Source organism: Tursiops truncatus, chromosome 19 (genome assembly GCF_011762595.2).
Source record: "Tursiops truncatus isolate mTurTru1 chromosome 19, mTurTru1.mat.Y, whole genome shotgun sequence".
Lineage (NCBI taxonomy): Eukaryota > Metazoa > Chordata > Mammalia > Artiodactyla > Delphinidae > Tursiops > Tursiops truncatus.
This window is the reverse complement of record NC_047052.1, coordinates 4,958,015-4,972,922: the sequence shown is the minus strand read 5'-3', so window position 1 is coordinate 4,972,922 and position 14,908 is coordinate 4,958,015. Positions and strand designations below refer to the sequence as shown.

General features: G+C 47.0%; 1 long non-coding RNA gene across 1 annotated transcript; it reads right to left on the bottom strand.

Moving 5' to 3' along the window:
- Positions 1 to 227: 227 nt before the first annotated feature.
- LOC141277181 (uncharacterized) lies at positions 228 to 10,144 on the bottom strand. Its single transcript, XR_012328144.1, has 3 exons — positions 10,097 to 10,144; positions 1,998 to 2,146; positions 228 to 329 (listed from the first exon to the last, which is right to left on the bottom strand). It is a non-coding gene; the product is annotated as an uncharacterized lncRNA (long non-coding RNA).
- Positions 10,145 to 14,908: the final 4,764 nt, after the last annotated feature.

Below are 14,908 nucleotides of genomic sequence, written 5' to 3'. Positions count from 1 at the left end.
CTTTGCTGTACTGCGTTGTCTTCCCACCCTCAAATCCTCTAACTCAGTACATTGGAACAAGAGACCAGAGAAGGTGGGACACGTGACCACGAGGACAGGGTTGTCTGAGTACCTTGGGGCGTGAGCTTGGATGTCCCTTTGCACTTAAGGAAAATTTCTACACCGCAGTCAAAAGCCATTTTAGAAATATACGCTGGGAAGATGATAAACGTAACCTTTAATGACAGTGGCGCTTGCAAAACGTACAGTTCAGGAAGGACTGATGCTTTATCCAAAAAGCTCTTGTTAAAATCCAATCATCTTGAGCAACGAGCATTAGCAGGAGATGCCTGCAATGAACAAAAACACAGGAAAGGTTAATGGCCTTCTTTGCTAAAAACGATTCAGGGCTTTATCCCGCATTCCAGCTCAGCCTCAGATCTGTGCATACGCTGAAGATTTTTTTTTTTTCGTTTTGGTAATCAGGAGAAAAATTGATTACCAAAATTATAATTAAGAGCTGGGAAGATATGCAACAATTTGGCTGCTTCATTTAGCATGTATTTCAGGTTAATTGCATAATTTTACTAATGAAGATATTTGCATGAATATCTTCAGTGGCTACATTCAATTTATTGTGTAATGAACACTCTGCTAAGCAGACTTCACTTCTTGTTGGATTCAGGATGAGACAAAGGCTGAAACTCTCAGTGGGTTTCTAGCCTGACATGTCAGGCTCTTAATGAGTAAATCCGTTAAAGTCTCCTGATGGAATTTACACTGCCCACTGATACAACTGGATTCTTCTCTAATTTTGAAAAAGACTATAAGATTCCAAAGGAAGTGGAACAACCCCTTTTATTACCAGTTCTTGAAAAAGTATATCAAAAAGAAGTGTTTTTCCCATGCCTATCCAATTTTAGTTTACGTGGGTCATCACACCTTATTTCCATTTAAAGAAAAATAAATGTGATGCCTATAAAATTATAAAGAGATTAGAAAATATACAAAATCAAAAGAAAATAAAAATTATCCATAATTCTGCTATTCAGAAAGAACAGTGTTAAAGTTTGGGAGTGTATGACTAAATATTTTTCCTTTGCGAAAGTGTACTTTTCATTTTTTACCCAAATGGATTTACCGTGTGTACAGTTTCTTATTTAAGTTATTTCTTCACCTAACAGTAAACTGCGAACATGTTCTATATCAGTAAACATTTTTTCTACTGCTGTGTAAAGGTACGAAGTTTTTCATGGTGTGGACGTGTCATAATTTATGTAAATGACCCCTTTTTGTTGGATGTTTAGGTTGAATCCAGTTCACTTATAAGCAGCAGGCAGTGAACATTCTCAAAGCTCCTTGAGCACGTTTGTCATTATTTCCTTAAGATAAATTCATAGATACTCAATGCTTAGAAAGCCTTGATAGATGTTGCTAACTTGACCCTAGAACGACGGAAATTTTAAATCCCACCAGCAGTGAGGGATAAAGGTGCATTTTCCTGCAGTCTCACCGACATTGGGGCCTGATGCTATCATTTGAAAATGGTAGCTAAAAAATTTCTCTCGCTGTTGATTTCGTGTGCTTTTCTTCAGTGACTGGTGGAACTCGTGCTTATTTATCGGCCATTTATGGTTCTTCTTTGTGAATTGCCAGGGCAAGTGCCTTGCCCATTTGTAAAAACTGGGTTGTCAGTTTTTCTGTTTCAGGATCTTTCTATGTTTTAAGAATATGACCATTAATCTGTACATATGGTCCAAATATGTTTCCATTGATTTCAATATTTTTCTACTGATGCAAAAAATAAAATGATTACATTTTGTTCACCACATTCATTCTGTGGGAGGAGCCATCCCTGGGAGGGCCGGCAGGTCGGTGTCCCAACGCCAGCAGCTAGCAGGGGGTGTGCTTGCCGGCTCAGGCACTGCCCAAGTGCTTACTGCCCCAGTTCACTTAATTCTCATACTATTATCTGCATCTTACAGGTGAGGAAATGGGGGTTCAAAGGGCTTCAGTACCTGACCCAGGTCACTCAGGAACAGCGTCAAGATTTGAACCCAAGCAGTGTCTCTCCAGGTCCAGAATCAGACTGCAAGGTGTTGCTAGTAGCAACGGATGATAGCGCAAGCATCCATTGCTGTGAACTTCAGGCTCCGGCCAGCTGTACCTGTAGGAAGTTGTATCCATTAGGAATGCATGACAGATGGCACAGAAACTCCAACCACAGTGGCCTGAACAAATAGGGGTTTTCATAAAGGGTTGTTGAATTATTGCTGTGTGTGATATGCCAGCAGTGAATTGCATGTGACAGTGTCTGTCCAAACCTTGAAGCACCTCTGACAGTATCCATGACTACGTGTGTTTTTATAGATATTTGCCCTGCTTCTGGGTGAAGGCAGAAGAGAGAAGGCAGCGGCTGAACGTGTTAAGTCGGAGGCCCGGTTGATAGTGGCAGATGGCTGGGCACAAGCTGAAGGTGTGCACTCGTGATCAGGGGCTCAGCTCTTGGGGCCAGTTCCCATGGGCGTGCAGGACACCCCATGGGGCTGGAAACGAGGGGAGCAGCTGCATGCGATTTAGAAGCTTCACTACCCAGCGCTACCCAGCCTAAGGTGCGTATTCTCCCAGCTCAGCAACCCTGCCCAGGTGCACACCCGCGAAGCCTGGTGGGTCCAGAGCCCTCATCATGAAGGAGCTTGGGCCTCTCAGTGGCTTCACTCGCCTGCTTGCTGTGGGGAAAGACCACAAGTGAAAGAACCGGACGACACCTTCCCCGGGTCACCATTAGCATCCTGGGAGGATGAGGGGAGCGTACAGAGGAGAGGTAGACGGAGAGGGGTGCCTGGCTCGGACCCTCCCTCGCCGGGGCCAGCTGAGGTCGGGGGCAGGGGCGGCTTCTCTTTCCACGCCGAGGCTCCCCGTGAGTTGAATCTGGAAAATGCCAGGAAACTTCCAAAATAGTGTTCCTTTAAAAAGCTATTTAGCGTGACTCTAGAATGCAAGGAATGATCCTAGGTGGATCGTGGATTGGGGGGAACTTGCCCCCCAGCATAGGATTGGATAGTGAAATATGGATTATTATTAAGTAATATGTGGAATCATATTAAGCTTCCTGAACTTGATCATCATATCCTGATTATGGAAGGGGAGGTTCCTGTTCCTAGGGGACACAGGTGACCTCTCGAAGGATCAAGTGCCGTGACCCTGCACATGTCCCCAGAAGTCGAGGGCAGCTTCCTGGGAAGATGCTGACAGAGGACGTTGTTAACAGGTGAGGATTCTGGGTGAGGGGCATGTGTGATGGGGTGGTCATTGTTCTGTCCTTGCGACTTCTCTGCAGGTTTGAATTTTCTTCAAATTGTACCTCTTTTGAAGTGTTATTTAAAATTCTAGGTGTGATCATCATGGGTGCTAAGGAATTGTTGAGAGCCCAGTCCAGGTTCCCGAGTCCTTCATGAATTTGCCCCAAATGACCTGGGGTGGCAGGTGACCTGTGGGGCGCCCCGGACCCCCTCAATGGGGACACGTCTCAGCTCCTGGCGGCCCTGTCAGCAGGTGGCTCAGCTGCACCCACCGTCAGGCCCTTCCCGGCGGCCCTCGCCCGGTGACCCACCAGTGCTGGTGTGTGAAGGCCTGGCCGTCTCGGCCCAGCTGGGGACAGCTCTGAGGGCCACCTCAGCTCCACAGCTCCCGGGGGGCAGCTGACCTGTCCCCTACCCCCTCGTCAACAAACGCCCACTTGTCAGCACCATCCCAGAGCCGGCTTCCTGGGGGTCCAGTCTGCCACAGGCCTCCAGCCACGTCCCTGTCACCTCCACTCACACGCCCACGTCTCCCCTCCACCGTCACCCCTGTTCTGCCCACACGTGTCACACACCACGGACGTTTCTTCCTTTAAAGCAGTTTTGTCTGAACTATTTCCAACGCACAGACAAAGAGAGAGAATGGGATGATGAATACCTGTGCGCCCCTACACAGCTTTATCAGACCTCAGCCTAATGTCACGTTTGTTCAAATGTGGTTTTTTTAAGGAACAAAGCATCACCGATTCAGCGAAGGCCTCCTGTGTACCCGTTCCAGTCCTTCCCCCCGCACCCGCCCCTCCTGACGGTCTCCCGCCATCAATTTGGTGTTTCTCCTTCACGTGTATGTTTCTATACTTTTAACACAGCTTTGTGCATCCGTGAACAATATGCAGTATTGTGTTTTAGGTTTTTAATCTTTATGTAAACATTATCATTCAGACCGCATCATTCCACGGCTTGCTTTTCCAGCCCCAGGTTGTTTGTGAAATGCCTCTACAAGTGGATGTCTGTGGTCTGGCCCATCCTATCTGCTTGTAATACACCCCATGGATTTCAGCCTGGCTCCTGTTAAGGGACGTCTACGTCTTTCCTCCGGACAAGCAGTGCTGCCGTTGCCGTTCTCACCCACGGCTGCTTGAGCCTCCGAGACGGTGGCCCAGAGGTACAGTTACGTATCAGGGAAGTAAGTGTGGGAACAGGAGTGTGCAGCAGGAGGCCGCCGTCTGAATCCCAAACAAAGCTCATGGCTCAGAGTGTGGGCCCCGCGAGGCAGACCCCCTTTCTCGCTCCTTCCCCACCGCTTGCTTCCAGGCCCCCAGCACCTGATCAGCCACCACAGAAGTCAGGTTTCTCTGTAGCGATGCTGTGTAATCGATAGTCCCAAGCTCCAGGCTTACCCCAGGCATTTATTTCTCATTCATGCATCTGCGGGGGAGCCAGGCTTGGCTCTGTTCTGGCCACTGGGCTGGGTTCCAGTCTACTCCATGGGTGTCTTATTCCTGAAGGGCTGACGGCTTTCTGGGACACGCTCTCCTCAAGGCCAAAACTGGAGCGCAAGAGGCCAAGCCAAACCACGGAAGCTCACGTAAAGACCCTGCTCCCGTGCGGTGTGTACTGTCTGCTTGTAGAGTCCATTGGACAGAGAAGTCCTGAGTTGGTGGCGGAGCCCGCTCCACCCGCAGTGACGTACTGGTGAGAGCAGGAGGGCGAGGAGAATGGTGCGCAGGCCAAGCCGCCCGCCACGGGTGCAGACCTTCTGCTGCCGTGCCCCTCCTCCCACACGTGTGCGTACGCACATGCACGCACATACACTCAGCCACAGCCTGTCCTCACCCTTCCTCCACGTTCCCTCCTGCCCACTCCCCTCCGCCCCCAGTTCTTTCCAGAGCTGAATTGGGTTGGGGAGTGACCAGGTGCCTGGTGCACTGATAAATAAGAAAGCAAAGGCATCACCAGGAAGTAATGTATTAGGATTTTCAACAGCCAAGACGTGGAAGCAATGTAAATGCCCATCAACAGAGGAATGGATAAAGAAGCTGTGGTACATATATACAATGGAATATTACTCAGCCAGAAAAAAGAATGAAATAATGCCATTTGCAGCAAGATAGATAGAACTAGAGATTATCATACTAAGCAAAGTAAGTCAAAGACAAATATCATATGATATCACTTATATGTGGAATCAAAAATATGATACAGATGCACTTATTTACAAAACAGAAATAGACTCACAGACATAGAAAACAAACTTACAGTCACCAAAGGGGAAAGGGGGAGAGAGAAAGTAGGAGTATGGGATTAACATATTATTTATAAAATAAACAATAAGGACCTACTGTATAGCACAGGGAACTATAGTCAATATCTTATAATAACCTATAATGGAAAAGAATCTGAAAAAAATATATATATATATATGAAACTCAGTCACTTTGCTGTACACCTGAAACATTGTAAATCAACTATACTTCAATTTAAAAAAAGAAAGTGATGTATTAGGATTTTCCAGAGAAACACAACCAACAGGACGTGTGTGTGTGTGTGTGTGTGTGTGTGTGTGTGTAATGTATATAAGTGTATATAAAATTTTATATATGTAAAATGTATATATATGTATATAAAATGTATATAATGAGGAACTGGCTCATTTAGTGATGGAAGCTGAGCAGGCCTGCGAGCTGCTGTCTAGGAAGCTGGGGCCCTAGGAAAGCAGCTGGTGTAACTCAGTCCAAGTCCAAAGGTCTAAGAACCAAGGGAGCTGATGGTGAAAATCTGGGCGTGAGGGCAGGAAATGAGATGAGATGTCCCAGCCCAAGCAGGGAGGCAGGAAAAAGGGGGGCAGCTTCCTCCTTCCTCTGCCTTTTGTTCTACTCAAGCCATCCACGGGTTAGGTGAGGCCCACCCACCCCAGGGAGGGCATCTCCTTTACTGAGTCTGCAGTTTCAAATGCTGACCTCACCCTGAAGCACCATCACAGACACACCCAGAATAGCGTTGCATCTGGACACACCATGGCCAGTCAGGTTGACATAGAAAATTAATCATCCCATACTCCTCCTGCCTAAGCCTGTAGAACAAGGTTATTTGCTAAAAGATTTGAGAGTGCACTCGGTCTTACACAGGAAGTGGAGCGTGGGTTATAAATTCCATTTGGTTATAAATTGGTTATAAATTTAACCATTTATAAAATGGTTATAAATTCCATTCCAAATTGTCAAGGAGCCACAGGCTTCCATGGGCACAGCCTGTGACAGGTGTGTGATGGCTCGTGTGCAAAGCCATTTAGCTTGTTAACGAGTAAGAGTCTGGGTCAGCAGCACACACTCAGGGACTGTGGTTTGTTTAAACAATAAGAGGATGGTATAGGAATCAATACTCAATTCCATTCTCAAAAGCCAGAGACACCCAGCTTCTGTGTAGGTCATCCGTGCTGTGGATTAACATGCCCCCAAAATAATGAGGCAAGTAGCCATCATTCAGCACACCCTGGCCTCTTCATTTCGTCCTGGCTGGGTAAACGGGAACCATTAGCTGCATTATCCAGTGTTAGGAAATCAATAACGTACTGATTATTGATAGACACGCACTGCTGGCAAAGGGGAAAAAATTACATGAGGGCTTTATGGGGTGATCGCTCTGTTCTTTAGAGCAGTGGCCAATTTCAGCTTTCAATTCCCTGTAACATACTCACCCAGATTGATGGAGCTTTTGTAATATCTAATTGGGATTGGTGACACGACCCTTGCTTTCACTCTGTGGGATGTTTTAAGCATCCCACACGTCTAGACGAAAAGGAAAGAAGCAATAGAATCGCATCCAATCTTAGAAATTATAGGGAAGGGACTTCAGGGTAATTGAAGGCCCGCCTTATACTCTGTATACATTGTTTCCTTTAATCCTCAAATATTATTCTCTCCACCTCACAGGTGATGGAAATGGGGCTCAGAAAGGTGAACTAACTTGACCAATGTCACTCAGCCAATCAGTGGTGGAACTGAGATTCAAAAGGACAGTTGATTAGGAAGGCCACTTCCCTTGCACTGGGCCTTATCCCAGGTTCTCTCAAAGCCCCAGTATTTTAGTGATGTCCCTGAGGTGCTCGTAGAGTGAGGGGGACAATGACAGTGGGGCAAGGGGGTCAGTAACAGCAGTAGTACTGGTGTGATTTGGAAGTCAAGAACAACTGCCTCTCCAGTGGGACTGTCCCCTCCCTGCATCTGGACCCAATACCTTTCGTAATGTAGCCAATGAGTTGCATTTACTTTATGGCTACCACATGCCATTGCTGGTCTGGAGGTACTTAAGCCTCCTGGGGGTTCTTCGTAGGAACCTCCCTCAAGCTGGGTCTGCCTTGTCCTGTGCTTGTGGGGATTGGGGGTATTTAAGACGGATTCTTAGCATTCAGCCTCGTTAGATTGACTCCAGCTGTGCTCCTACCATCCTTCCAACCTGTTAAGATTTTTCCAATCTCGATCCTATCATCCAGCGTAAGCGCCGTCTCTTTTTGTTCTCATCTCCAAATCTGATACATATATCTTCTGTTTCATCTGAGATGGGCAGACAGACAGGTGTACACGTGAAAATGAACTGTCTAGGGCATCTTCTAGGAGCGCACCAGCACTTGTCTGAGAGGTGCGAAGTCCTGCCCAAGTTCTGTAACTCCTTCTTCCGGAGCATTCTAACCAGTAATGGTGAACGCGCGTGTCCATCCAGGTCTCAGAGACCTTCCCTACAATCTGCCTTACAACGCTGGGGGGGAAGCCCCACGAAGGCAGGGGCTGTGTGAGGTTCCGCTCACCCCTGGGTCCCCGGCACCCAGCCGGAGCAAGCGCACAGGTGTTGAATGGGTGAGGGGGTGAGAAATGATGCCACACCATCACTCCGCAGCTCCACCCCTGCCCTGCATCCCAGCAGGTGAGTCTCTCTGGATAAAGCAAGTCTCTTGGGTTTCTAGAGTGGTGGCTCTTGAATGGGGGCGTCGTCACCCCACCCCAGGAGGTGCTCTGGAAGTTTGCGGGGGGTTTGCGATGCCTGGCGTAGGCAGCGGCCTTCAGAGGGACACGCGATATCCTGCAGTGCATGGGACAGTCAAGAAAAGGTTGTCTCTGACCTGCGAGACCTTCCATTATCTGTGTGGGCATTCATGAAGGTGGACACTTCTGCTTCCCTGTAAACACAAGACATCTTTTACACAGTTTTAATCCACATAGAATATACAGGTTTATATTCTTACGTGGATGAGTACAAAGGCGAACAATAGATGCAGCTGGAGACCTTCAAGGAACGTTCAGTCTGGCTAAGGAATTGAGTGGAATGAGAGAGCATAAGAGGAACTCTGGCCCCTCCCAGTGGAAAAGAAGTGAGGTTGGAACCGGGAGGAGTGGCTAGGAGTCAGCTAGGTGAAGGGAGACAAGAGTGAGCCAGACAGGAAACGGCGGCGCGTATAAAGTCCCTGTAGCAAGTAGGGCAAGACATTTAAGAGAGGTCACGAGGGCTTCCCTGGTGGCGCAGTGGTTGAGAGTCCGCCTGCCGATGCAGGGGACACGGGTTCGTGCCCTGGTCCGGGAAGATCCCACATGCCACGGAGCAACTAAGCCCGTGCGCCACAGCTACTGAGCCTGTGCTCTAGAGCCCAGGAGCCACAACTACTGAGTCCACGTGCCACAACTACTGAAGCCCACGTGCCTAGAGCCCTTGACCCGCAACAAGAGAAGCCACAGCCATGAGAACCCCGCGCACCGCAACAAAGAGTAGCCCACGCTCGCCCCAACTACAGAAAACCCGCGTGCAGCAGCGAAGACCCAACTCAGCCAAAAAAAAAAAAAAGTAAACACAATTTTAATAGAAGTTAGATGACATCAGCCCCAGCACTCTGGTTTGAAATGGAACTGACCATTTGAGAGGTAAAGTTGGGGAGAGGGACCAGAACCAGCTGCCGTGGCCGCTCTGCTCAGGATTAGCTTTGGGGCTGCAGCCTCGGTTTCTTATTCCCTTTAAGGAAACCGAAGGGCTTTTTCAGACTCACGAAGAACCACCGAGGGACCAGGAAAATGTTCCAGGGGTACTTTGTGCCACTACCACCCCCCTACCCCACCCCCCCGCAGGCTGTCAAACGCTGGCCGTTATAGACCCAATCATAATGACGGTGCTTTCTGGAAATCTCTGCATTAATTACCATCATCGGAGAGACGTCGTATGTAGTTACATAATAGCTTCCCAAGTTTTGCTGGTCTGAGGCAAGCTAACAAATTTGTAGCTATTAAGGAACACAAATTGCTCTGCTATGTTTTAAATTCGGCAAATGGAAAACTTTGTTTAGAGAGGTGGCTGGAACGCAGAGCAATTAGTGTCTAATAATTGGTTAATGTTGGAGATGCTGCACAGAGATACGGTTTAAAATGCCTGCCTTAATGTCTTAAGCGAAAAGAGAGAGGAATTTGAAGAAACCATAATAGGGTTAGGCATATTAATATAATAGCATATTTTTACAAAATGTAAAAGGCTCTTGTTCTGCCTTTAAAAGGGACAGCTAATGCCGCATCCTTATTTTTACCACTTAATTGCCCTGTCTTGGATACTAATGATGGGCTGATTGCAGTTTAATTACGGAGGGATGGAGATGGAGAGGCCGGCTGGATTGGGAGGGAGGGACCAAGGGTTGAAAGACACCTGGGAACGCACGTGGGGAAGGCGGGTCATCAGGCCACCCCATCGGTGCACGGGTCCCGGTGACGTCATCACACCGCAAGGTCTCGGCCCCTGCAGGCTCCCTGACGCATTTACCGAAACATGGTGAGAACTCACGGCACCTTGGTTCAGAGAGGCTGGTGGGGTGACGGATAACAATTTACTGTCTTCCGCCCAGAGCCCTTCTCTTCCTGTAGACGTGGCTGCTCCCCTTCCTCTAGGGCGGTGGTTCTCGCACCTGAGCATGCGTCACAGTCACGTGCAGGATCGACAAATCAGATTCTAATTCAGAGAACCTGAAGGGGGCCCGAGAATTCGTGGTAAGCCCTGGCCGATGCCGCTCCGATGCCACACTTGGAGGCCCAGCGATGTGGGAAACTGCTTCCCTGTGACCCAAGATGGACTTTCCCGTGGATTGTTGGCAAATCTCAGTAGAAGCAGACGCCCCTCGTGGACAAATGTGAGTCTGGGAACTGGGCGCAGTTGATGGGCAGAGCAAAGAGAGAAGGCAGGCCGGGCAGAGAGGGGCGGACAGGGAGAGGAGACGGCTTCCTGGTTCCAGTCCCCGAGGCCCGTCGTTTCCAAGGTTTGACATCAGCTAACGAGTTGCCCTTTTGCTTACCTAGTTTCCGTTGGATTTCTGTCACTGTAACCCAGAAAATTCTGACCACCACAGAAGTGCAAACCAGAATGCCAGTCTGTGACTGTACAAGGCCTCACTGATAACGGTGGTCTGTGCAACGTGGTCTCTTCCCGTAAGAGGTGGCGGGACGGAGATGTGGAAAGAGCAAGAGCTTGGGAAAGGGTTGCCAGATAGAAATCAGGACGAGCAGCTAAATGCGAATCTCAGAGGACAAATGATTTTTAAGGACAAGCATGCCCCCAATATTGCATGGGATATACTTATCCTAAAAAATCATTTGTTGCTTATCCGAAGTTCAAATGCAACTGTATTTTTATTTGCTAAATCTGGCAACCTGCGCCGCGGAGCAAGGCAGACCCAGGTTTGCCTCTCAGCTCTGTTACTGGCTGTGACGTTGCCGGTGTCCGTACCGGACGTGCGAGCTGGCCTGGTCTGCGCAGTGGAAGCAGTGGCAGTGGTCGGAGGGCAGGAGGAAGGGAGAAGGCAGAGTGTTTGCAGCGGCCGCCCTTCCTCCAGGGTCCCCGCTTCTGCTGGATGGCCCGCGGTGGATCCAGAGCCGCAGAGGCACATGTCCTGATTTTGTTCACCCTAGATCGTTTGTCTGTCTAGGACTCTATATAAACAAAGTCATACATTATGCGCTTTGGGGGCCTGGCCTCTTTCATTCAGCATGATGTTTTTGAGATTCCTCCATGTTGTTGTGATAATGAGTTCATTCCTGTTAGTTTTTTCTCTGTTTTATTGAGATATAATTGACGTATAACATTGTGTGAGTTTAAGGTGTACAACGGGTTGATTTGATACACTTGCAAGCGATTATCGCCATACCTAACAGCTGCATCACATCACATAATTACCATTTCTTTTTCTTCCTTTTTTTTTTTTTAAGTTTCCCCTACTTGTGCTACAGTTCTGACTGCTACCTGCTTCTTTCTTTCTTTTTTCTTTTGGCTCCCTTGGGTCTTCATTGCTGCATGCGGGCTTTCTCTAGTTACAGCAAGCCGGGGATACTTTTTGTTGCGGTGCACAGGCTTCTCATTGTGGTGGCTTCTCACGTTGCAGAGCATGGGCTCCAGGCGCGCCGGCTTCTGTAGTTGTGACACGTGGGCTCAGTAGTTGTGGCTCCCTGGCTCTAGAACACAGGCTCAGTAGCTGTGGCGCACGGGCTTCATTGCTTCGCGGCATGGGATCCAACCCGTGTCCCCTGCATTGGCAGGCAGATTCTTAACCACTGCTCCACCAGGGAAGTCCCAGCCGTTTCTTCTTCATGGTGAGAACATTTAAAATCTACTCTCTTAGACAACTTCCAAGTGTAAAATACAGTATTATTAACCATAGTCACCGTGCTGTACATTCGATCCCCAGGACTTATTCATCTAATTTCTGGAAGTCTGTACCCCTTGACCAACATCTCCCCTTTTCCCCCAGCCCCTGGCAACCAACATTCTAGTCTCTGTTTCTGTGAGTTCAGCTTTTTTTAGGTTCTACATGTAAGTGAGATCATACAGTACTTGTTTTTCCCTATCTGACTTATTTCACTTAGCATAATGCCCTCAAGGTTCATCCAGGTTGTTGCAAGTGGCAGGATTTCCTTCTTTCCCGTGGCTGAATAATATTCCGGGGTGTGTGTGTGTATACACACTGTATCTTCTTCTTTATCCCTTCATCTATAGATGGATACTTAAATTGCTTTTCATATCTTGGCTATAGTGAATAATGCTACAGTGAGCATGAGAATGCAGATCTCTCTTCAAGATCCGGTTTTCATTACTTTGGAAATATACCCGGAAGTGGGATTGCAGGGTTATATGGTAGTTCTATTTTTAGTTTCTTTAAGGAACCTCCATACTGTTCTCCGCAGTGGCTGCACCAGTTTACATTTGCACCAACTGTGTGCGAGGGTTCCCTTTTCTCCACTCTCAGCAATACTTCTCTCTCGTCTTTTTGAGGAGCACCATTGTAATAGGTGCGCGGTGATATCTCACCGTGGGTTTGATTTACATTTGCATTTGTTTTCTGTGATGATTAGTGATGCTGAGCGCCTTTTCGGTACCTGTTGACCATTCGTATGTCTTCTTTGGAAAAATGTCTTTTCAGTTCCTCTGCCCATTTCTTAATCGGATTGTTTGTTTACTCATCCATTCCCTTTCATTACTGAGTGGTAATCCATTGTCTGAATATATCGCTTAAAAAAACCCTCATTCTGTTGACAGGACATTTGGGTTGTTTCCAGTTTGGAACTGTTATGAACAAAGCTATGGAGAACATTAATGTACATGTCTTTGTGTAAACACGTGTTTTTATTTCTCTTGAGTAAAAATCTAGGGATGGAAGTGTTTGGTTGTAGAGTAGGTGGATGTTTAATTTTAAAAGAAACTTCTAGGCCTTTTTCTAAAGAGTTTTGCCCTGAAACTGTATATGAGCATTGAATTTGTTAGGATGACACAAGTTCTCTGATGATGAGGCTATAAATCAGAATCTGAGATTGTTTCAAGTCCGGGGTTCTCTGCTTCTCTTGCAATGCTTGTGTCACTGTCTTCCAACACAAAGTTCTGTGGGTAACTAGGAACACAGAAGATTGCTGAGTTGGCAAGTCCTCCCTTTTCCCAGAACACCTGCAATGATCAGAAATAAGAAGCAAGACCTCACACTGCAGCATTACACTTTTTTCCCCCAGCTTTACTGAGGTATAACTGACCAGTAGAAATTGAACGTATTTAAGGTGTACACCTTGGTGTTTTGATATACATAGTGAATGATCACCACGGTCAAGGTAATGAACAAAAATCTATTGCCTCACATAGTTAGCATTTTCTGTGTGTTTGTGTGATGGGAACAAGTAAGATCCACCCTCTTAGGAAATTTCAAGTGTACCATACAGTATTGCAAACTAGGAACGTATTGAACAGAATGTGGGAGGCGGGCATGAAGCTGGTGAATTCCTGGTGGATGTCATCAGCTCGGGCTTGGAGAGTGGCCTGTGAGAAGGGCCTTACCATCAGGCCACTTGGAAGCCTGCTGGTCATAGATAGCCCACAAGCTAGCCTTAGGGGACACAGTCACTCTGCCCTGTGCCTTGACCAAAGACCTTTATAAACAGGAAAACAGTCTTGAAGGTAAAGAACAGGGTGTAGTGGTTCCTCAGATGTTCTATAGTTTGAAAATGACCATAAACAACCCAAATAGCCAAACACAAAAAGGGGGGCATTTTTTGGTCCACAGCCCCGAGGGCAGGCAAGGCTGAAGGAGGAGCTCAAACTACACCATCAGGCCCCCTGTGTTTAAGCAGACTCTTCCCAGGTGGCCCAGGCTTACAGCTGCAGGTTCAACAAGTGCAGTGGAGAGGCAGCTTCTCTTTCCTAATATTCCAACAAAACCCTAGAATTGAATCTCATTGGCCTGGGTCACGTGCCCACCCATGAGCCAATCAGGATCAGGAGGCTGGAATAGGCTGATTGGCTGGGTCTGAGTCACGTGCTCACCTCTGAGCAGGCTGGTGTCAGTTGCGCAAAAACTCTGAGAGCGTGCGATGACGACTCTGAATCGAATCAAGGTGGGGCCGGTGGGAAGGAGGCGTGGACGCTGGGTCAGTAAAGCACGCCTTTCTCAGACTACCCGTTGTTACGTCTATGGATACTAGCTAATGAGAGTCGAAATGGTCATGACCTTGAAAAACTGAACTTCCAAGACGTGAAGCCAAACCCACACAATTTTTTTTCAGTAATGTGTAAAACCAGACAATACTAAGTGCTTTGTAAAACTGTACTGAATATAATTATAAATATACTAACGTCTCTCTTGAGATTTCTTAGCAATAGGCGAGAGAGACACATACCATTGAGGAAATGCTTGTTCTTCCTGCTGCGGTAAAAATGGGTCAAATAATATAAAGAAAAATGCAAAAAGTAAAATTCGTCTCTTTGTCAGCATTGCCATTGGAAAAGGCATAGAAAACACTGAGGATCTGAACAACCTAGAATTAGAAGAAAGTAAGCTGCGTGGGAGGTTTTCTATACAACTGGTTGAGAGTATAGATTAAAAAAAAAATCATGTCATAGCTAATGGTATTGGTTAGATTTTGTTTCAGTAAAGAAATACATAAAGACCACTTTTTTGTGAGCCATGAAATGAAAGATGTACCAGGGAATATATATTCTCAGTAGTATATCACTTCTTTAATAACAATAACATTTTATGGAAAAGCTGTGTAAGTATAACCAGTGATGGAATAGGCGAGCTCAGACCCAGGTGTGTGTGTGTAAGAATTTAATATGCAATAAAAGTAGCATCA